Source organism: Anolis carolinensis, chromosome 2 (assembly GCF_035594765.1).
Source record: "Anolis carolinensis isolate JA03-04 chromosome 2, rAnoCar3.1.pri, whole genome shotgun sequence".
Classification (NCBI taxonomy): domain Eukaryota; kingdom Metazoa; phylum Chordata; class Lepidosauria; order Squamata; family Dactyloidae; genus Anolis; species Anolis carolinensis.
In genome coordinates, this window is record NC_085842.1 from 265,623,841 (window position 1) to 265,646,359 (window position 22,519).

The window sequence follows — 22,519 nt, forward strand, 5'->3', positions numbered from 1 at the left end:
CTAGATAAATAAAGGTAAAGCACACAGCCAGTTAAGGTCACAATCCTATATCCACTTATCAAGAGATAAGTCCCAGTAGGACCTAAAAGCAGAGCATTTTCATTCTGGTCTATACCTTTTGAAATTTTACTGCCAATCCATAAAAATAAACATCAAATTTGAGAACCAATGTACATTTCTATAACATATAAAAAATAAATTTATCTCAGATGAAGACATCCTTTCTTACCTCTTCTTACCTTGAACTGATCCAAAGATAAATTCACTATCAAAAAGGAAATATGTGGCCTTTCACATCTATTAAATACACTCCCAATGCTTTAAAAATATCCAACACATAGCCAAATCCATTTTTATGCATTCTTATTCTTGGAACAATGATGAGCTCATGAACTCAAAAATCTAGAAACTTAAGACTGTATCTGTTGCAGTTATCAAGAGGCTGGTACTGGTAGTAATAGGTCAACACATTTACAAAACTGGCTGCTTGATCCTTGGAGACTCATAGGAATGGCTCAGTATTTAAGAAATGCTCAGACTTGTATATTACCAGAAAGGGTTCACAGAATAAGATACTTTTCCTGTGTTTGAGATGCTATTATAAAATTCATCCAGGAATATATGTAGAAATGGAATATTGCATATATGCAACAAAATATTTTATTAGCCTCAGAAAGTAGAAAGTACTTGTAAATAGTTGTTCCCATGGAGTGCTTTGATGATAATACTACTAAAAATGCATCCTGGCATCTTGTTGTTAGCATATGCAATGGTAATTGAGGATTATGCCTATGTATATACCTTTTCAGACCTTGAAGAAGGAAGTATATAGGACATCATGTGCATAACAAAAACTGGGGGCAGGGGTTGTCAGCAGAAGGGATGTTCTGAGACTCATTTTGGCTTTTTTTTAAGCAGTGAAGGAACATTTGGGAAGGAGGAACACAGGGAGCTCTTACTACGCACTGAGAGACACTGTCAGACAAAGGGTGCAGGAATTTATGCTTTGTCAATGTAAAGTTGGATCTTGGGCAATGTATTTAGCCTGGTTTTTTGTTGTTGTTTTTTTTTTCCAGAGGTTCTCCCCCAGGATGTCTGTTTGTTATAGCATTAAAGGGAATTGCATTATAGGAGAGAAAATGGATGCATTGTAGAGAATACCAATTTCTGTAATGCTACTTTGACCCAGGGTGTCAAAAGCTCAGAGGGATTGGTTCCAGCAAGTAGTTCAGCATTTCAATGACTGTTGATCCCAATGAGCAGAAGATGGCTTCTTACTATTTTTATTGGACTGGTATGTGATGGGGATGATGTGTAAATTATTAGTATGCTGGGCATCCGTCTTTAGATAAATCTGAATTTATATCTCTAAATAATAAAAAGTCTAGATAGTTTTAACCTTTAGATATATTTTATTAAAACATACATAGGCATATAGACACATATTTTTGAGTGAAATATTGACTTGTGTTGACTAGTTCATTATAAAATTAATGCAGTTTGACACTGCTTTAACCCCCAAGGACCTTATCTCACACTAAATTTCCCCCGTTTTCTGACCATCTTCTCACACTGGTGTAATGGAGTTCCTCTGGGGTCTTCCCATGGTTGACATCTATCTTGCCAGTGTGTGAAGACAGTCTATGGAGTCTGTTTTCCCCAATTCCTGATAGGAGACAGCATGTGGAAGGGGAGGAAAGCAGGAAAATGCCATGGGATGGCTGGCCATCCCCAAAGACAGATCTTGCTGGAGTAGGTCATGTCTCCACTATTAAGGATGCTTTCCCCCACTTCTCTCCTTCCTTCCTGCCCATGTGATAAGGTCACTTGACTCAATGCTATGGAATCATGGGTCTTCTTTGTCAAAGAGTGTTGGTTCCCTTGAGCCCTGACAGTTAAAGTGGTTTTGCAAATGCTTGCAAGGAAGGTTATGTTGACCGTTTTTTGGGGCAGGAAAGCTGTGTTTCTTGCAAAACCTTAGAAAAGCGATCCAGGACGAGCATGGGGGAAATCTGAGTGTGTGCACATCTGCAGCTGTGGGAAGGGATGCCCGCCTGGTTGAGGAAAAGTTTGGTGGGGAAAGGGTTTCCAAGGTCATTTATTGCTATGATAAGTGCCTAGATTTCAATGGGTACTATGTTGAGAAGTGGTATTTGGGTCTGGCTTTCAACTGCATATGGTAAATGTTTTCTCCTATACTTTGTTCATTTTTAATTCCAAAACGTAATCTATTTTCTGGATAGCCCTCGTAGAAACTAGCCCTATTCACACTGCCATAAAATGTAGGCAAGTTCCAGAGCTTCAGAGGCTTTCAAAAATGTAGAATAAGGCAGCGTTAGGTGGCCTTGTCCCCCACTAGGGCAAACAGAACATGTATGTCATGTAAACACCACAGAGTTCATTTACCACCACCCTGACTCATTTCTCATGTGTGAATGGGACTACAAAAGGCTTTCTCCTATCATATTTGAAAAATAACCAGGTTCATCAATAATGAGGAGTATCATGAGATAGACAAAAACATATATTGAGTATAAGACATTTTTGTTCTCTATTTAACATGCAAATCAATAAGGAGATGTGACTAATGAGAAAAAATAACATAGATTCTCATAATTTTTTAAAATGTAAATTGGTTTGTTAGAAAAGAAACTTGTTATTCCAAAGCAGAATGGGCTCAGCATTTTGGTAGAATTCTCCTGATATCGAGGAGTATCATAGCACAGTACATTTTAAAAGAGATGACATTTCTAATTAGACATATTCAAAATTTAATTTATTATAGAAAGTGAATATGCCATTGTAAGGAAAGGAGTAAACGCTTCATCTGGTTCAAATTTATGATGTCATAGCTCACTAGCAATTCCATACATAGAAAACATCTTTAACAGATATTTTAAATTGAATGCATGCTCTATTTATGGTACCAACATTTTCAAGGACTGATATTTTTCTGGTTAACCAAAAATGAGTAAAAATTGAAGGCTGCATGCTAAATTCTAACTGATGAAAAAAGAAAATTATTTATGTAAGCTAGTTAATTGGGATCTTGATTCTCAAAATGGATATACATAGTACTTAAGATCATAGTGAAATCTGATTTCTCTCATCCAGCTAAAACCAACTTGAAAAGCGCATCAGTTTACATACATAATAACAAAAGCAATCATTCATTGTAAAGATGGTTGATGTTTGTTTAAAGATGACTTCTTTCTTTTGGGGGATGTGGGGAGGAAACTAAACCAACAGAAAGCTACCTTAGCTTGATGCCAACCAGATGGACCACACATTTATAGATATATGTGGTAAAGAAAAGATTACTCTGACTCTCTCAGGATTTATGCTTTCATTCATTGGAACTTTCCCAAACCCACAATGCCCTGCAACCATCTACTTAATGTTGATGCAGTCAGAGGCCAACTGCAGAGGAAACATTCCACTTAATTTGGGTCTGCATAGGAAATCTTTGATGAAACTTGGTCTGTAAACATGATGAATTGCAAGAATACTTCTATGCTTAGAATCTGTCATTTTTTAAATAAAATATACACATTTGGCAATCCAGTTCTTCTCATGTGCTTCCTAGTCAATTGGCTTAGGATCATAGCCTTAAAATTATGGTGTTTTTATTGTGGCCTGATTTGGCAACAAAGATTTTTATATCTCTTTGGATATGAGTAACCCAAGGGACAAAGCATTGTGGTAAAAAGAGAGGGACAGCAGCCCAGCTCCTTCTTGGTAATGCTTTCCCCATCAGACATGGGAAGTGTCGCCATTCTGCAGAAGGACCTGTTCTGGCTCCATTGGAGACAGCACAATGCAGGCAGGCTCTGATGTTGTGGGGGAAGCCTCCGACTATGCTACCACCCCGATTGGTGGTGGGGCTTCTGCCACAAATCACACAACATCACAAGAATACAAGTGATATATGAAAAACAGGAGGCTAGTATATGGATAAATGGTCAAACATCAAATAAAATTAAGGTGGAGAAGGGGACAAGGCAAGGTTGCCCTTTATCCCTGTTAATATTCCTAATGTCTCTGGAATTACTTCTTAACAATCTTAGAGAAGAAGACAACTTAAAAGGTATGAAAATAGGAAAAGAGTCATACAAACTCAGAGTATTTGCGGATGATTTGGTGTGCATCATAGAAGACAATCTCAAATAAGCAAAATCATAGGTCTGAAAACCACAAACAAAATAAAATATCTAGGGTTATATCTGACAGCTAAAAATGCACAATTACTCCAAAACAACTATATTAACAAATGGGAAGAAATTAAAGCTAATCTTAAAAATTGGACAACACTAAAACTCTCTCTTTTAGGCAGAATATCAGTTATAAAAACCAATGTCTTACCAAAAATGATGTATCTTTTCCAGAACCTTCCAATAATTAGAAATCAGAAATTATTCAAGGAATGGAACAAAGATATATCTAAATTCGTATGGAACAACAAGAAAGCAAGAATAAACTTTAAAAATTTAACAGATAATAGAAATAAAGGAGAACTAGGCCTACCGAACCTAGCTCTCTATTTTGAGGCCTGCTGTCAGGACCCAGGCTACAGAGCACCAATAACCATGCGCAGAGGCCAGATTCTATCTAATATCTTTATTAAAGGAATATATAAAGTCAAATAAAACAAGTGAAGAATATAGTTCAGAAGTAGACCTTTCAGGAAAGGTCAAATATAGTCCAGGAAAACAATGTCCAATATGTGATATTAGAGTCCAAAGTTATAATCCAATCACCGAAACACACACTTGCCGAGCAAGTGTGGGGAAATGACAGGGTCCTTTAGTCCAATGGAGCTTGACAACAAGGCTGGAAACAAACTAGATTCTTGGCAAACAAGACTTGATACGTGGCAACAAGAGGCAAGAAGCAAGAACGAGGTCCGTGGCGAGGTCCGGGGACAAGGCAGGCTTGGAACTAGAACAAGGTCCGTGGCAAGGTCCTGGAAACAAGGAACTGGAGTAGCGTAGTCCACACACGATCTCACTCCTGAAGCTGACGAATTGACTCCGCAAGGATTTCCTTGCGGGTAAACACCTATATAGGATCTTGTTTTCCCGCCAAGGAACACTTTCCCTGGGGAACAAGAAGCGAAACCCATACTGTGTCCAGATGCATGACTCCTTAAGATTTCCCAAGGGAAACAGGCTTAATCAGCTAATTGTCTGGCAGCGATTCTGGCGCTTCGGCGATTCGCCTCCCTAGCGCCTCTATCTCGATTATAATTATCCCGGCGAGAGAACGGGGGAGATTTCTGCTCAAGGCTTGTTTGGCTGACTTCTTGTGGGCAAACATCTTGCAGGTGCAGGGGCTCCAATTCTGGCTGAAACGGTGGGAAACCCAAGTTTTCCTCTTCGTCTGCCACAATAATACTAGGAAGGGGACTACATGGCCCATGAGACATCACACCTGCGGTCTGGTTTGGATAAGAGATTGGATCAATCTAAGCAACAAAAAAAAATTGACTTTAGAGGGACATGATTTGCGAGCCGAATGGCATGCGTATCTTTGGTACAATAAATCACTAATTGAAAAAAAATTCAGAAACTACTTCATCCACTCAGCTCTGTTGAAGATTTGGAACAAATATAAGCAGAAACTTTATAACCCCCCCCCCCCCCCCGGGTTTCCCCTATGGAGGCATGTCAAAGGAGAGAGTTAGGTTGGAACATATGGCCCACATACAGAGATATATTGAAAAAAGAAGGAAAGGAGTTAAAACGAAAATTCCAAGAAGAATTGAAACAAAAATATAGTAACCTGACCTGGCTTCAGTATTACCAATTAAAAGAAAATTATAATAAGGATAAAACTCAGGGTTTCAAGGAAAAGGTGACATAGTAGGACAAAATGCTAATCAAGGGAAAAAAGAAAATTGCTAGGACATACAGGATCTTACCTGATTGGAGTATGGAAAAGGAAGAAATAAAAGAATGTATAACAAAATGGGCGAGGGACATAGGAAGAACAATTTTACTAGAGGAATGGAAAAAGAAATTATACATATGCTTACGATATGAAAGAAAATTGGTTGAAAATGTTTTATCAATGGCATCTGACTCCAAAGAAAATATCAAAATTTGCTAAAGGTCAAAATATTAAATGGGGGAAATGTGGAAAAAGTGAAAGATCGTACATGCATACGTGGTGGACCTATGAGAAGATAAAATACCATTACTACCAGAATATTTCTTATTGGGCATGACCAATATACAATGGGGAAAAAACGAAGACAAAATATTTATGTACCTGACAACAGCTGCCAGATTAGTACTCGTCAGATTATGGAAACAGAAAACATTACCAAGAGAAGAAGATTGGAAAAAGGAAGTATGGGATATAATGAATATGAACCATTTAACCTTTATACTATCAATAACACAGGATAAACCTAAAAGTAAGACGGAGGACACCGGTAAGAAATTGGATGAAAAAAAAATCAAAATATGGATATAATGCCCACAAACAGAAAGTGATGAGTATATTATAGAAGATGTGTGAAGTAAAGAAAATTAACATTGGATTCAAACAAATAGAAAGACGCCATCATAGAGAAGAAAGGAAGTTAAGCAACAACCCCAATTTTCCCATCCCCTTTCCCCTGATCTGTCCTCCACAAACCCAACGTACCCTGTCCGCACACCCTTTCCACCCCCCTTTCCCCTACCCTTCCTTTCCCTATCATACCTCCCCATCTTCCCCTTTGTTCACTAAAGTGGCTGTAATTTTTTTGCTTTTGAAAATTCAATAAAAATTACAAAATATAGAATACACTTTATTTATATTCCGCTTGACCTCCCAGGAGGAACTGAGACACATATAAGGCAAACATTCAGTGCCTTTTAAATAGTGAACACGACAACATACAATATACAGACTAAGGTAAAGGGCTTTCCCTTTTTCATCTCCAGCGTCTGGAGGTGATGCTCAACACCAGCCATGGAGAGGTGCACTTGTTCCATTTTCCAATTCCAAGGAGCCTGTTGTCCATAGAGATCTCCAATCAGTTGCATGTCTGCATGGGACACCCTTTTACCTTCCCGCCGAGGCAGTACCAATTGATCTACTCGCATTGCATGCTTTCAAACTGCTAGGTTGGCAGAAGCTAGGGCTAACAGAAGGATCTCACCCTGATTTGTGGCTTCAACCTGCCAACCCTCCGGTCAGTAGATTGCCTGCACCTAGTAGTTTAACTACTATGCTACTGTGGCGTGATATCCAGTGAGAGGCTCCATCCCCAAGACAGGGTGAAAGTATCCTAGGATGTTAAATTCACCCTTTCTAATGAGACCCCATGACAGAAAAACAAATCTTGATCCACTGAAGCAACAAGCCTTGATATGATATATTTTGTAGCACAGCTCCTTTTTATTATAGAATCTTATGTCAAAAATAACACACAAAGCTTTTCCCAGTTAACCAAATTTGCAAGATATCACACCTACTGGTAATCCTATGACAAACAGCAGGCCTACAGCATGTGCAAAACCTTCCCAAATGCATTGCATTCACAGGCCAGGTAAATTAGGTCTGCTGTTAAAACAAAAAAAATTAGAATGCTGCCATTGGCAGAAATCCACCTCACAGTTTTGCAGCTTATCCCATTGATTTCAGTGGGCTTTAGGCATGAATACCTTGTGGGTTGGATTAGAGCCACTATAATTTATCATAGTCGTTCATGTAAGTTTGTCATGCAACCAGCTGTTGGCTGCCTATCTCCTTTTTCTTTTTATCCTACTATGGGATGTTTTTTGAAATATTCTATTACTATTTTCTTTCTATTATTATTATTATTATTATTATTATTATTATTATTATTATTATTATTATTTATACCCCACTTAATCTCTCCTGAAGGAGACTCAAAGCGGCTTAACATAAAACATTAGCATAAAATGTAAAATATTCAAATATACAAACATTAAAACAGAATGAAATATAAACAGTATTTTTAAAATTCACAGTTAAAAACCATGTATTAATGCTCCCTTTGTCAGTCTTTTGAGATAAATGATATAAATGACGGTGGTTAATTATTGAGGCCTTTAGGTCTGGCCACATGGCAGAGCCACTCATGTGTACTCAGACACTTTGTAGAGTAGCAGAGTCATGTGACTGAGCTAGTGCTCTTTTGGGGGCTGTAAGCTGTTGGAGCTGTGGAGATTGGATGGAAGACAGAGGAGCTGAGAAAGTGGGTGTTTCCACATAGGACTTAAACTTAGGTTTAAAAATCTGCTTTGGTGTAGGTTTAAGTCCCAGAAAACACCAAAACCCAGACTTTCCTGGGGAGGTGTCTACATGCATGCACCCCCCTAAGCCCTCCAAAAGAATCCCTAAAAAGTTTTTAAAACTTAACCAACCACCATTATGGTCCTCTTCACACTCTCCTGGAACAAAGAAATCATGCACCAAGAGATTGGGGGGGGGGGGGGGGAGTGAGGAGCCATAATGGCACCATTGCCTAGCAACAAGAAGGTGTGACGAGGAGTATAATGGTAGCCAGGAACATTTTAAACTTTTGGGAGTTTTTTTGGGTGGGCTTCGGGAAGGGAGTGGATGCCCTCTTGGTTTTTCAGGCTCCTGAAGCCCAAAGAACTGAGATGGCTGTGTCCCTGAACCCAATTCACACTGGGCCCACACCTGGTAAGACCCTGATTTTACCAGGTGTTTAATTCAGAAAAAACTAGGGAAACCTTGCTTTGTTCTGAATTAATTAAGTTTTACTGGACACGTCATTTGGACACCTGTAAAACTGAGACAGGTCTTGGTTTTAAGGCCTGCCTGGATGGGCCCAGAGAGAGTTTGTATTATTGTGTTTATAGTTTTGTATATATCTTCTAAAGTAGTGATTCCCAACCTTTTTTTGACCAGGAACCACTTGACTGGGGACCACTTTGACCAGGGACCACTCTCCAACATTATTTCCCAAAGGGTTACAAATCAGTTTTTGGTCGAATTTAGATTTGGTTTGGTTATTTGGGGTGTTGATTCAGAAAATTGCATTGGACAGACCACATCAGCTCTAGTTTCTGATACAGAACATATGCCATCCAGTAGTCACCATCTGCTCACCCACAGAAAACCATATTTAATAATTTAGAGCTGATTTTCCCTGCATGTCTCACAGACCTTATTTTAGGTCTCACAGCCCACAGGTTGGGAACCCCTGTTCTAAAGTAACAGAATATAAAGCCTTCCTGCATACTGCAGTGAAAGAATATCTGTGTTGGGATTCTTTCTTAAACAGTGAAGTTCCTACATTGCTTAGGTGAATCTGAGGGCTAGCTGGTTTGTGGCTCGGGGGCACTACCAGTACTCTGCTGAGATAGAGGAAAATACCTGACACCCTTTATATTTGCACTGAACATCCACTTCTTCCAAGCAATCTATAGACTGAGAAATGCTGGTAATGATCAAACCTTCCAAGGATTTAATGTCTCTTCATTCTCTCAAGCATCAGATAGGGATCCATCACTTATTCTGTCTACAAACACAAATGGGGAAGAGACAGCATGTAAATTATTGCTCATATGTGACTTTTAATTGATGGGTCAATATGCATATATAATGAAATGGAAATATCAATATGAAGTTCAGCACACTGCAAAAATTAAGAATGCATTTTGTTCTCTTAAAATGGCTCCAATATTCTAAGCCTTCCAACACGATATGTTAACATGCTTTTGAAGTCATCGAGCTTAACTTACATAATGTGAATTTGATATCTGAAACTGCATGAATTCAATAAAACTTTGAGCAACTTTTATCCAAATGTACTAATTCCCTAAAGTGCCATAGAAAGGAGCTATTGATTTGTCTTATGGGCTGATGAAAGTTATTGCTATAGCTTTGGCAGCTTGGGAAAACCTGACTGGCTACTTTAATTAAAGTCAGAACAGAATTTAAAGGTGCAGAAAACATGAGGACAGCAAAAACATATTAGGTTGATATAAAAACTAATCAATCCATCTTTTTGGCAACAAATCTGGAAGCAGCCTAGGGAAGCTGATACCATTCTACTCGTATAACTTCTTCAGCTGGTCAATAAGCATCTTACATATTTTGGGTAATGATGAAAAAAACTGCTGACTTGAGGGGAAAATACAGGTATATTTTCCCACAGGATATCATCTGTACAATATTTTGCAGACATGGAATACTAATTTCCATATCTCCATATGTGAAACATTTGCTGGATTGACCCAACTATAGACCTGGATACTTCACAGAATCTTTAGCATTAGGGCAACTTATGTTGATGGGACAGACATAGATGTAGTTAACATGCTACTTCAGGAGGCAATTTGGGAAATAGATCATTGGTTTTATGAGAATCTGAAAAAGTCTGTGAGACTGGTTATGTTGAATTGCATAGAAAAAACAGATGTGTCTCTTTTAGTAAACATTCAAGTCAAAATAGATGTTAGGAAAATGAAGGGAAAAGAGACAAAGTTTGAAATCAAAGATATGATCAAATATCACTATAGTTGAATCTATACTGCTCTATATCCCAGGATCTGATTTCATATTATCTTCTTATCCCAGATTACCTGGCAGTGTAGACTCATATAATCCAGGTCAAAGCAGGCCCCTTCTACACTGCCATATAATCCAGATTATCAAATCAGATAATCCCCATTGCTTTGAACTGGATTATATGATTCTACATTGACATACAATCCAGTTCAAAGCAGATAATTTGAATTTTAAATGGCAGCATAGAAGGGGCCTCAGATTGGTGTAAAGAGCCAGCATTGAGCCTCAAGAAAAGAAGGCAATGTGTAAATATTGGACTAGATGTCACATTAGGGAGGGGAACTTGTTTTCTGCTGCTCTGGGGATTAGAACACAGCCTAACGGGTTAAAATTTTGGAAAAAAGATTCCATCTAAATATTAGAAAGTACTTCCTAACAGTAAGAGTATTGACATTCAAATACAGACAGTCCCCAAATTACAAACATCTGACCTAGAAACAACTCATAGTCAAGAACACGGATGAGACAACAGGAAATGAGAGATATCTACCCCTTGGAAGGGAAATTTAGTCCTGAAAGAGTTATCATGGAGAAATGGTGTCTCCACTAAAGCTTTGTCATCAATTCTTGTTTCCACAAGCCAAATTTTTCAACATCCAATTATCACAGGGATAGAAAGTAAAATGAAATCTTCTGAACAGGGGCACAGACAGCAAAACAAATACCACATGGGTGCTGACCCTTCCATATGCTATGGTGGAATATACTTCTCTAGAGCTTTTAAAGCAGAGGTTGGATGGCCATTTGTCAGGGGTGCTTTGATTGTGTGTTCCTGCAGGGGATGGAACCACATGGCCCTTGGGGTCTCTTCCAACTCTATGATTCTATTATCTTTCTTGTCATGCCTCCTCTCAATTGATAGCTACTCTTATAATTAGGTTTAAAGTAATATTTCATTTGTCTACAAATGACTTCCTTTAAAAAAAAAGGCAACATACCACCAAACTGCTTTAAAAAACACACTCTCCACCTACCTTTCATCATCATATCATTATCCACAGCAGAGACTAAGCATGCTCATCCATTATTTAATAAAGCACCATTTCATAACTATAAAAGTAAAAAAAATATTATTACACCATAGAAAAGTTTATCCTTCATTAGATTACAATTATAATATTACAGTATATTCATTTGTTGGAGAAGGAAGTAATCAATAGCAAGGAATTACGGTATTTTTTGTTACTAGTTGCTTCCACACACCAATCTGAAGCATATAGCAATAGGGAGTTTAGAGGTCTTTGTCTTGTTTTAGTTCCTCATAAAACATGAAGTATTTACTCATAAAAAGTAAGTGCCTAAAGTTCAGCAATATTACAACATCCAAAAATGTCATGCCATTTGACTGAAAGATGCCAATGTTAACTGCAATGTTGTCTGCATTGGCAGACAAGATGGATGGGGATGGTCTTAATGACAATAAAGATGACTGAGAGGAGAAAAGCTTGGGAATATAGAGAGAGATAGTCCATTGTCTGACATGCTGAATGTGAAGTGACACCAAGACTTCAAAGGCCAAAAATCCATTCACTGCTTGTACAATGAATTGTGGCCTGTATTCTAGGCTTCTTGCTCAACTAAAGATTCCTCTTCCTAGGCTTGGTTTTGTCCTTTTTCACTCACTGCTGTATACTCTTGGAATTGCCCCCCTAAACATTTCTTGGCTGCTCCATTCCCTAAAACAACATTGTCTTCTAAAGATTTTGGAATTTTAATTTTATATCATTTTATTATCTCATATATTTTCATGTCACTTTCCTTGATTTTATATAATATTCTATTTGGATAATTTGTTTTACAATTGCATTGCACAGCTTTATATTTGTATTAATTGTTCCTTCCAGTGTGCAGGTTTGGGTGTATATACCTGTGCACCTTTGACAGGTCTGGATGCGATTGTTTAGGTTTTCTTTAACACCATAAATGGTGTTGTTGTATGTTTTCCAGGCTGTATGGCCATGTTCCAGAGGTATTCTCTTCTGACGTTTCGCCCACATCTATAGCAGGCATCCTCAGAGGTTGTGAAGATGCCTGCCATAGATGTGGGCGAAACGTCAGGAGAGAATACTTCTGGAACATGGCCATATAGCCCAGAAAACATACAACAACCCTGTAATCCTGGCCATGAAAGCCTTCGACAACACACCATAAATGGTGTTCTGATGATGAAAAGTGATGCTAGTATAGCCACAATTAAAGTACTCAATCCAATTTGCCACAAAATACTACACTTACAGAAACCTCCAAACAGCCAGCACAAACACTGTTGCAATTATTTACATCAAGATATACAGCTTGGGATAACTCTGTATAGGGTACCATCCTCATATAATCTCACAAATAGTACAGTAATTGAATGCAGTTATTAGGGTTGTCCAAATATTCGTTATGTTTCTCGTTTCGTAATTATTTCGGATTGTTCTCGTTTTTTGAAACGAGTATTGAAACGTTTTCCCTGGGTGCAACTGGCAATGTAATTCGAACCATCGTTGGCCCATTCTCTAATTGTTTCTTAAAATTTTCGTTAAATTTTTTCCTTCCAAATTTTTTTTAAATATTTTTTTTTAAAAAAAATTAATTTTTTTTGTTTCTGCAACCTAACATGAATGGGAGTCTAGCGCAGCCTAACATGGCTACCGCTCCCTGGCCAATCAGAGACTTCCACGATGGCTGAAAAAGGTGGGGGCTAGCGTCCTCCGCGTCCACGTGGAGGATCTCTATAAAAATCCCCTCCCTAACTGAGCCAAGCCATTCTGGGTTGGGATACCGAGGAGAGAGGGTGTTTCGCGCGTGCTGGGAAGCTGCTTGCTTGCTTGGGGGAGAGAGGGCTAAGTGACTGGGGGTAGTTTCTGTTGTTGCTGGTTCGATATTGTGTTTTTTTGGGGGGAAATTGGCTGGGGACTTGGGGTAGAGTCCTTGCTGTGGCTGGCTTTAGGGAACTTTTTTTTCCCCAAAGGACGTCTGCGTCCCTGCTAGTGCTGAGCTTGGGGTGCTTTCCATCTACTCCTGAGGGAGACCTTTTGCCTTTCTGTTTTCTTTTTTGGAATTTAGCAATCACCACATCAGCCCTTCTTTGCAATCCTGAAAGGGGGGGACTCGAAAATAATAGTTTCCAAAGGACGTCTGCGTTCCTGCAAGTGCATTGCTTCCCTCCCGCTCCGTTTGTAATCCCAAGCCCCCGGGCTGAGTGTTATTGCAGCAATCACAAAGACACACATTGTTTTCAAACCTAAAGGGTACATTGGAAGAAATAGTTTCCAAAGGACGTGGGGCACCCGCCAAGGCATTGCTTCCCTCACGCTCCATTTCTATTCCCAAGCCTTGGGCTGAGTTTTATTTCTGCAATCACAAGGACAGACATTGATTTGATTCAATAGAGGGTCCACAGCAATTTATAGTTTCCAAAGGACGTTGCCAATCCTGTCAAGGCATTGCTTGGCGTGTGCTGCATTTCTAATCCAAAGTCCTCAGCCAGAGTTTCATTTTTGCAATCACAAGGTCAGCCAGTGGCACCATTGATCAAAAGGTTCAAAGGCAATTTATAGTTTCCAAAGGACAGTGGCACTCCTGCCAAGGCATTGCTTGGTGTGTGCTGCATTTCTAATCCAAAGTCCTCAGCCAGAGTTTCATTTTTGCAATCACAAGGTCAGCCAGTGGTACCATTGATCAAAAGGTTCAAAGGCAATTTATAATTTCCAAAGGACAGTGGCACTCCTGCCAAGGCATTGCTTGGCGTGTGCTGCATTTCTAATCCAAAGTCTACACAAGTAGAAGAGGGACTTTTACAGTGATAAGAACCCAATTGAACAGGAAATAAGACTTTCAAACCAGGAACAGGTTTCTTCAAATATTGAAAAATAGTGTATTATAAAAAGTTATGAAAATTTGCCAAAAATCATAGGAGACAGGATACATTCTGCAATTTGTTGAGCAAAGAGTGTGGAATGTGATCTCCCACTGTACCAAATGTGATGACAATAGCTCAAGAAATGAAGGCGGGAGACCCCCAGAAAAGCCCCCCCCGGTTTCCTGTTTTTTGGCGATTGCGCATGCGCGTCCGCCATTTTAGAAACATTTTAGAAACATTACGAATTTTCGGAAATATCCCAAAATTTTGGGTGAAACATTAAGAAATAATTTCTATATCGAAGAGCCGGCACCCCCACTTTAGAAACGAGAACTGAAACATTTTTTCCATCGATCGGACAAGCCTAGCAGTTATATTTGGGTAAAGCCATAGTATGACTCTGGTCAATAGGTAGGTTGGATGAAAGGGAAATCGCCTTGGTTTAGGTCAGCAAATGCCTGATCCAAGCAAACACAGTACTGGATGCAACCAGGGGCTGAATCAGACAGACACTCTCTCTAACTAACTTTAGGAAAGAACTAAAAACATGGATGTGGAACCTGGCTTTCAAAACAGTTGACTATTTTTCATTGTGATTGTGGTCTTTTAGCCTTGTCAATGCCTATTGGTTTTAACTGGTTTTGCCTTCATGGTGCAATATGTTTTTAAACCCAGTACAATTTTTAATCTGTGTATTTATTTATTGTAATATCATTTTTAATTATTTCTGTTTATAATTATTGGCTATATATAATGTCTGGTTTTTTGGGGGCTGGGCTGTAGCACAGCTGGTAAATCACCAGCAGTAATAAGATCTACTAACCAAAAGATGTTCAGTTCAAAGCCCGGTGGGATGAGCACTCAACCTCAAGCCCAGCTCACTTTTTACCTAAGCAGTTCGAAAACAGCTGTAAGTAGAGAAATTAGGTACCATAAATTGCGGGGGATGTATTTTATGACACTATAAATAACAAGACCAGAAATGCGGTGACAAAGAAGAAGGTGGAAGGAGGAAGTCCTGGTCGCTCTCTGTCATAGAGAATGAAGCAACAGCACCTCTGTGACTGAATCTGAGCACAACCTCAACCTCCAAGGCATAAAGTATTGTTGTTGTTGTTGTTGTTGTTGTTGTTATTATTATTATTATTATTATTATTATTATTATTATTATTATTATTATTATTATTATTATTTTGTTTCCACTTATGTATGTATTGTGACTTGATTCTGTTGTGAGACACCCTAAGTCCTTGTGGAGAGGGTGTAGGATATAAATAAAGTTTATTATTATTATATTATTAAGCCAGTCTAGAGTAGAGTGAAGGTTGTTAGAAGTTGGGTTGATAAAAGAATAGGAAAGAACGTCTGCACATCTGTGGCAAAAAGCAATTTGATTTTTGATTCCATGCTGTGTGAGTGAGTTTTTTTGGAGTGGGTCATAATATTTTTTTATATCTGCCTTCATATAATGACTATCCCCAAACTGATGCCCAAACTGGAAAACAATGCCCTGCAGGGAGAAATAAATGCAGAAAAGAGAAACAAAACAAAATATATGTAACTTTGATTTATGGAAGAATCGCATTGCTGTCCAAGGGAGTACAAGACATAGGGGAATTTTTCAACCTGTGTATGCAATCAAGTTCTTTCTTTCCTTTCTGCATGACATCCTGCAGTTCCAAAGTTTAAATCTCTCTATGTGTTTGCCCTTTCATCAATGCTTTTATAAGATTGTATTATCTTTTACATTGCAACCTAAGAGAACATGACTCCCACTGGTGTTTCTTCTTTGGAGTGATAAATATGGGCACAATAGGCATCAAATGTACTTAAAATACATAAAAGTCTGGACATCTCGGCCACAAGATAGAGTGAGTAGGTTATTCAGACAAAATGACCAGTACTATTGGTTTGATGAAGGAAAGGATGAAAGAATAAAGAGGCTTTTGAATGTGTTCCTGCAATATGGATTGGACATCCATAGCCAAATACATAGGAAATTAAAACTACATTGGTGCTCATTTATGAATATATCCATGGCTATGTATTTCAAAAATGAATTCACAAACCTTTCTCCTAACAAAATAAAGGAGGATATGTGTCGCCATCATTCATCTATATTGAGGGCTGATGTAAGAAGTAATCCAGAAATATATGGAGGGCAACACATATTGCAAATCTATACCAAATACATTGGTATTTAAGTTAAACCTGGCTCCTGTGGAAAAGAAATTTTTTTCCTACTAATTATCTATGACAGGTGAAAACAATGTACTTGATTGCTTAATAAAAAACCATTAAGAATATTTTAAAATAAATAAAAAATAAAAAAGCATTGACCTTCATTTTAATTTCTATCTCTATACTACATTGTCATTCACAGAATGCTGCTTAGCTACACTTAGGCTCCAGATGCAAAAAGGAAACATATCCATATTAAACAGTAATAAAAAGAAACTGCTTAGGAAAGAGGTTTGCCCATAACTATGCATATTGATTAGTGCATTGATTTATCAGTTTTGTCATAAACTCTCCCCTCCCTATTTCTCTCCAGTTACATTTACCTTGGGATTTGTAAGGCCAAACTGTAATAAATAAAAATGCAGTTCTAAATCATTAAAATGGGGAGAATAATTTAAAATAACTAAAATAACTTTTGCCCAGCTAAGAGCCTATCAGATAGTATTTACTGGATGCATAGACTTATCACAATTACTTACTTTTATTAATCATAAGTTTAAGCACAATATTTATACAGATACAAAAATATAGCATAACGCCCCTATGAATGCAGCTCCACTGGCTGCCAATAAGTTTCCGGTCCCAATTCAAAGTTCAGGTTATAATCTATAAAGCCTTAAATGGTTCAGGTCCTGTTTATCTTCAGGACCGCATCTCCACCTATGAACCGATGCTGGCTTTCCTCTCTCTCCCACCACAGATACAAGTGCAGTTGGTTGGGACAAGAGATGGCCTTCTCGGTGATGGCTCCCCAAATTTGGAATTCCCTTCCAAGGGAAATTAGACAAGCCCCTACATTGTCCTCCTTTCACAAGGACTTGAAAACCTGGATTTTTCAGTTTCCATTTGATAACGCCTGGTCCCTAGTTACAAATGCCCAGTCCCCAGGTTCCACAATGATATTCTATTCTCTGCACTTCATCCAATACCTGGCCCTATGATATGCTGCTTGCACTATCCCACTATAGCCTGGTCACACCCACTGTACTATGGCAATTGGTTTTATTGAGTATTGTTTTGATTGAATTTAACACTGCTATTTTATATTCTTATGTTTTATTGAATTGTACTTTTATCTGGATTGTTATATTTAACTATGTTTTAGTTTAATTATGTTTTTTCTTTGATGGATTGTTTTGTATTTGTGCCTATGGGCATTTTGTCCCATATGTAAGCTGCCCCAAGTCCTTTCTGGGAGATGGTGGCAAGATATAAGAATTAAAGTTATAGAAAACTAATCAGCACTGAAATCTGAGATATTTTGTGCATATCTGCAATGAGGATGAGGGGCCTAGAAGAATATCCAGTATTTCCTGACATAATAAGCTCTTCTTTCTTTGTAATGTCCAAACTGACTCCAAAAGTAAGTCTCCTGAAAATCTGTTCTTCATCCTGAAAAATAATGAAGTAGAAACATGTGAATAAGTGATCCATCCAACCTGCCTCTATTAAGAACCCAGTGCAAAGACAATGACAAGAGGCAGAGTTGAGAAGTACTCCTGTCCCATTAGTCCTCCAGTTCCCAAACCTGAAAAAGGAAGGAAGCCCTCCCCACCTCATCGTTCTTTTTCAGTGTGAGCAGAGTTAATGGAGGAGTCATTTTGGTTTCTTGAATTGGAGTGGAGCAGGAGCGACCCTTTTTAAATAATGACTTTCTGCATAAATTTCTCTGCAAAGAGACTACAGTGGAATTTTTATAGGGGCACATGGATGTTTGCAGTAAGCTCCCATGCAGTAAGCCTCATTAAAAATAGTTATCCTAGTTTTTCTGTGGTTTGGCTAAGAAAGGGATGATGAGTGGAAAGATTTCTCACTTCTGCCTGTTGAACTGGAACCCTATTCCAGCAATGCTGTATATTCCAGGATCTGATTCCATATTATCTGCTTTGAACTGGATTATGAGCCTACACTGCTAGATAATCTGGGATAAGCAGATAATCTGGGATCACATCCTGGGATATAGGGCAGTGTAGATCCAGTCTGACCCACATATAAGTAGATCCAGGTTTGTGGGGGCAATATTTTTTTACTTTGACATAGGTATATAAGTACTTTGTTCCAGATTGCTAATGCATATTTCAGCAATACTTTTATTAGAAGAAATAGAAATGCCACAAAAGGGTTCAATTTCAACTTCAATACGTCAGTTTTTCAGAAGGGTATAAAAATAACCATATAGCCCAATGAAGACCTCTTGACCACTCAAAAGCTTGCATATCTTTATGGCATTTTGGTTGGTCTTAATCTATTGGTCTATCTATTAGGGTTGTGCCATCCACTTGAAACGTGATCCATTTTTGGTATCCAAAATTCGGTGGGTACTTGGATGTGTTTTCGGAAGCCTCTTGAAATCAGCTAATGGAAAAAAGCCAGTTTTGGCTTGACAACCAAAAGTTCTGGGATGATCTGTCCCATTAGCAGCAATGAAGAACTTAATCAGGTTCCCCTTTCCAGTGTCAGACTTAAGAAACCACCCTTTCTGTTATCATTTCTATTCTGTCTTCCAAGGAGACCTGGATTTAAGGCAAGGGCTTAAGAAAACACCCTTCCTGGGATCCTTTCCCTTCTGTCTTTCAATGAGATCTGGATTTAAGGCAAGGGCTTAAGAAACCAGCCTTCCTGCAATCCTTTCCATTCTATATTTCAAGGAAATCTGGATTTAAGGCAAGGGCTTAAGAAACTTCTTTCCTGGGATCCTTTCCCTACTGTCTTTCAAGGAGACCTGAATTTAAGCCAAGAGTTTAAGATAACACCCTTTCTGGGATCCTTTCCCTTCTAGCAGCTGCCTCACTCCCCGTACTCCACATGTAGGTGAAAGAAATCAAAAGCATCCATTTTTCAGCAGCCACTCTTCTGCTGTGGCCGGAAAAAACATGGCTGTGGAGCCCTTGTTGTTACGGGCATCCAAATAAGCCAAATAACTCAAATAAGCTGAATGTTGTTTTTCAAAGTGGATCAAAGCATAACCCTACTATCTACAGAATATTCATGGTTCAACATGGATTTCTAGTTTTGTATTTTTTTCATAATATTTTACCCAGAATTAAGCTACTATCTTAATGGTAACGAAATAACTCTCTGATTTTCAGCATAAATATTTAGATCTGACCCAAAAACATTCACACTGTAGCCACAGGCATAACCATCTAACAACCAGAAAATAGATTTCAGCTTTCCATCATTTAAAAAAGAAAGATGTTGCTCCAGCTTGTCTAAGCTTTCAGCCTGTGCCTATGGCATTGTGACTATACCACTTTCTTTTGCTTCCTTAAAGACCCTTGGGACTTTGAGAGTCTGCCAAATATGCCTTTCCATAAATGTTTTAATAGGTAAAGTACATGCACTTAGCTCTTTTATGGATGAAGCCCTCTTTAAACAGAGCAGTGATCTCTACTGTATTTTAGTAATTGTGTCCACAGTGTTAATGTTCAGGATACAACCAAAGGTTTACTCTAACTACTAGGCATGGGCGAATTTATCGGAAACGTCGTTAATTGTAATAAAATCGTATCTATTTTGGGTTCCGAACGGGGTTCCGAGGTGGTTTGGCGCTGCAAATTTAACCTTCCAATTCGAAGTGTTGGCACTATCCAGGAAAGAAATCCCCCTTCCCTTCCTGGTTGGTTTCTATGGAGCTCTTAAACCCGTTGCTATCCAGGAGAGAAAACCCCCTTCCCTTCCTGGTTGGTTTCTATGGAGCTCTTAAGCCTGCTGCTATCCAGGAGAGAAATCCCTCTTCCCTTCCTGGTTGGTTTCTATGGGTCTCTTAAGCCCGCTGCTATCAAGGAGAGAAAACCCCCTTCCCTTCCTGGTTGGTTTCTATGGGGCTCTTAGTCATGGTGTAGTGTGGTGGTGTGAGAGTTGGACTACGATTGTGGCTTGATTCCCCACTCAGCCATGGAAACTCACTGGGTGATCTTGGGCAAGTCACACACTCTCAGCCCCATAAAACCCAATGAAATAGGAAATAACACTTTCAAACCAGGAACAGATTTCTTTATTCAGAGGCTGATGGCCATCTGTCAGGAGTGATTTGATGGTGTGCCATGATTTCTGTTCCTTGTTGATAAATGTCATTTCCTAATTGGTTCTGTCATAAAAACTGGGCAAAACTTGATTACACTGCCAAAACTTTGTCTTTGCGCAAGGGACATCGTACTATAAAAATAGCACATTATGGTTTGTTGAGTCTCTGACCACCAATTTAACAAAGTTTCTGAAGTAGAACAAGGACTTTCAAAGTAAAAACAACCCAATGAAACAGGAAATAACACTTCCAAACCAGGAACAGATTTTTGTTATTATTAAAAAATGTTTTTTTATAAAAACTTTGAAAATTTGCCAAAAAACTGAGTATAAGTCAAATGTTCTTAGATTTAGTGTGCTAAAAGTGGTAAATGTGTTCTACCACTGTAGCAAATTTCATTAGGATAGCTCAAAGCATGAAGGAGAGAGAAGCCCCTCAAGTTTCCCCTTTGACAATAATGTTTTTCTTCATGCACATGCGCGTTTGCCATTAACAAAGTAATTACAAATATTCTGAATTTTTGTAAAGTTTTGATTTTTTTGGTTCAAAATTCAGAAATGACTTTAGAAACGAAGCGCCAGCACCCCCTACTTTCGAAGAGAGTATTGAACCATTTCTTTCATAGATAGCACATGCATACTTACTACTGCTCTTACGTATCTAAAACTGGAGGCAAATTGACCAGGGCGGGTCGGTGCTGCTTGTGTTATTGGATCTCACAGCAGCATTTGACACAGTCGATCACAATCTTCTGACCCACCACCTTGCCGTTGCTGGAGTTAGGGGGACAGCTTTAAATTGGCTGGCCTCCTTTCTTCACAACCGTGGACAGTGAGTGGAGAGGGGAGGCCTGGTCTCTGAGAGGTCCCCTCTACATTGTGGGGTTCCTCAGGGGGCCATTCTCTCCCCTCTGTTGTTTAACATCTATATGCGACCACTTGCTCGGCTGGTCCGAGATTTCGGGCTCGAGTGTTATCAATATGCTGACGACACTCAGCTTGTGTTAAATATGGAAGGCCAACCAGAGTCTGTACCCGACAGTTTTCATCGGTGCCTCGAGGCCATTATTGGATGGTTGCGTTCCAGTAGGTTGAGGGTGAATCCAGCAAAGATGGAGATCCTATGGCTGGGCCGACCGGGCAGTGGGGATATCCAGTTGCCAACCCTGGATGGCGAAGTGCTATGCCCGTCTCTACTGGTAAAGAGTCTGGGAGTCCTCTTGGACCCTTCATTGACGATGGAGGCCCAGGTCTCCGTTGTTAACAAAACTGCCTTTTTTCATCTTCGGCAGGCTAGACGGTTAGCCCCCTATCTGTCTAGGGACAACCTGGCTACGGTGATCCAGGCTACGGTCATCTCGAGACTGGATTACTGTAACGCCCTTTACATTGGCCTTCCTGTGTCGGTGATCCGGAAGCTCAAATTGGTGCAAAATGCAGCTGCCCGGCTCCTTGTGGGAGTCCCAATAAGATGCCACATAACACCAATCTTACGGCAGCTGCACTGGTTACCAATTGAGCACTGGATCACTTTCAAAGTGATGGTGCTTACCTTCAAGGCCTTACATGGTCTAGGGCCGATGTACCTGAGGGACCGCCTCACTCCCTACAAACCCCAGAGATCCCTCCGTTCTTAGGACCAAGACCTGTTGGAAGTCCCCAGTTTTAAGACCTTGCGTCTAACAACAACCAGACGCAGAGCCTTTTCAGTAGTGGCACCATCTCTTTGGAACACCTTGCCACCTGAAGTTCGTGCCTTGCGGGACTTGTCGGCCTTCTGCAGGGCATGTAAGACACACCTGTTTCGGCAGGCCTTTGAGTTCTGTTGTTGATGTTTTAAAAAGGTGC

General features: G+C 39.2%; 1 long non-coding RNA gene across 1 annotated transcript; it reads right to left on the reverse strand.

The window, feature by feature from the left end:
- Positions 1–4,498: 4,498 nt before the first annotated feature.
- LOC134296660 (uncharacterized) lies at positions 4,499–12,500 on the reverse strand. Its single transcript, XR_010003479.1, has 3 exons — positions 11,532–12,500; positions 9,361–9,505; positions 4,499–5,464 (listed from the first exon to the last, which is right to left on the reverse strand). It is a non-coding gene; the product is annotated as an uncharacterized LOC134296660 (long non-coding RNA).
- Positions 12,501–22,519: the final 10,019 nt, after the last annotated feature.